Raw genomic sequence first — 2,417 nt, forward strand, 5'->3', positions numbered from 1 at the left:
TATATATATATATATATAAAGAGAGAGAGAGAGAGTAGGTGTGCATGTGTATATACACATGCACAGGATTAGAGAGAGAGCGAGTGAGAGAGATCTACTTTGTTTAGTCTATAGGGCACAAATCTGCCTTGCCTTCCACAAGATGATAAACCCAGAGATTTCAACTAGAAATCTACAGTGTCCAAAACATACAGTCCTGCTCTTTTATGTATCTATAGTAAAAAAAGAGTAAAAACTTAACAGCTAGCATTTTCAGTCTAACAAGGATGCCCTGAGTCTAAAAAAAAGGTGGAGAACCACCAATCAGAAGGCAGAGCAGGGTGGCAGCCTACAGATTAATCTTGTTCAGAGGGTTAGTCTCTAAAGCAGTGGTTCGCAACCTTTTTTGTACCAGGAGCCCATTTGTAAACATCAATGGCCAGTCTTGACCCAATGCCCCTCACTCCCAACCCACTGTCCCCAGCCTTCCAGTGTGCGGGTCAGGGGATGGTATATGTGGGGCAGGGGGGACCCAAGCAGGTCCTTGCAGGCTGGAAATCTGCCTGTCTGCAAGGGAAATGCCACAGTTTCCCATGTTTGCCTCCTTTACAGGAGAATCCACTTTTTTGGAGATCCATTTTTAAAGTTTGTTCACATCCCTTTCATATATTCTTGCAACCCATGTGTTGAGAAACGCTGAAGTGCCACCCTGCCTTGCCTTCTACCTAACTTTGGATTCACACAGCTAAAGCTCTCTCTGCTGATGTATCTTTACATCCACTTGATATTACCGCAGGTGAATAGACTTTCTTCCTCTGTGGGCCTGTATTCAAGTGTGCCCTCCAGTAGATCACCAACTTGTTTACTGGTACCTTGACTTATTCTGTAATGTATGTTTCTTCTTATTATGCAACAGTCATACTGTTGGCATTTTATCTAAGTCTGTAGCTACTCAAGGACTCGTATTGCTAAGCAGCACTCACGTATTATTTTACAGCATGCGGAGGAGTTAGCCTACTTAGAGACTTGCTGTAACCAAACTATTCAACTTGTATTTCTCAATATTGCTAAGGTTTACAAAATGTATCAGTGTGTTTTTCTTAAACAAAAGGTGGGGGGGAAGAAAAGGAAATTTAAAGACATCTCTTCACATCGCTCTGTTTGGAAGTGACATCTGTAAATAGGCAATCCTCTATAAGATAGAAGATCCTGTTACATCTAGTGTGATGTGAGCCTGCACCAAAATAGTATTGGTCTGTTCCGTAGGCAGACAGATTATGTCCCTTGTTTACACTAGCCATGGATTGGTTTGGAAAGTATCCAAGATGACTTAGAGGACATTTCTATCAGCTTAAGCAACTGCACCTGCCTATGTTCTCCCAACATGTTGGCACAGAGGCATTTAATGAATACAGTAGTGCCTAGAAGTAAAGCCAGTGGAAAATTACAGGTCACCAAATTGAAAATCAGACAGCTTGGATCTGTGGACAACTGGGGAACTAATACTAATGCTCTGTCCTCAGTTGTGAAGAAACAGGGGCAGAAAACATAGATGGATCAAGAACAAAGGGCAAATGGAGAGAGAGTTGTAAAGATAATGTAATTGGAATGAAAAGCAATTAGATAATATGTGAGGCAAGGATTTTTGTGGCTGATACCCTTGCTTATCACATAGTTCCTGGACTATCATGGCTACTCTGACTCTGACTCTGAAATATCACTCTGACACTACCTATTAGATAATGTATTTTTAACTGAGGATCTCAAGCATTTTCCAGATATTCCACATTTCCAAAGTTAAGCTTCACTCCTACAAAGTGAACAATCTTACCCATTTTACAAAGGTCAAGATGAAGCACAGAGAAGTGAAATGCTGAGGTTGCTTTGGAATTACTGACAGCTCCAAGGGAATCATTTGCTAATCATTAGATCTGAAGGAGGAAAAATGGGAGAGAATGGGAAAGTATTTCAGCAGGGTGCCTACCAAACACTGGTAGGCACTAATCAGTATCTAAATCCAAACATGGTCTGATACATTTCTCTAGATTACGTGTGCAAAGGGAGACTTAGTCTCTTAGGGCTTGGTCCTGAACTGATGAAGACAGCAAGAATATTTCCCTTGAATATGAGCCCAAATCAGCTTTGCTAGAGTACATGCCTGACTTGAGACAGCACTAAAAGTTAAAATGAAAAAAAATTGATCAGCTTTATCTTATTGAAAACTATGATTGTTAATGAGACCAAGAGTATGCAAATAAAAAAAAAATTACAGTCAAGGTAGGAGACAAACATGGAAGCTTAATGTTCTGATGTCAGGGGAGACCAGATAACCTCCACCCCATAATTCTGAAAAAAATGACACATAAAATAACAAGTCTGGAAGTAAATTTTTAATAAATGTATCAAATTAGGGTGGTACTAGATGATTATAGAATAGG

This window comes from Gavialis gangeticus, unplaced genomic scaffold, assembly GCF_001723915.1.
Source record: "Gavialis gangeticus isolate Ggan-Ray unplaced genomic scaffold, GavGan_comp1, whole genome shotgun sequence".
In the NCBI taxonomy this organism is placed as follows: Eukaryota; Metazoa; Chordata; order Crocodylia; family Gavialidae; genus Gavialis; species Gavialis gangeticus.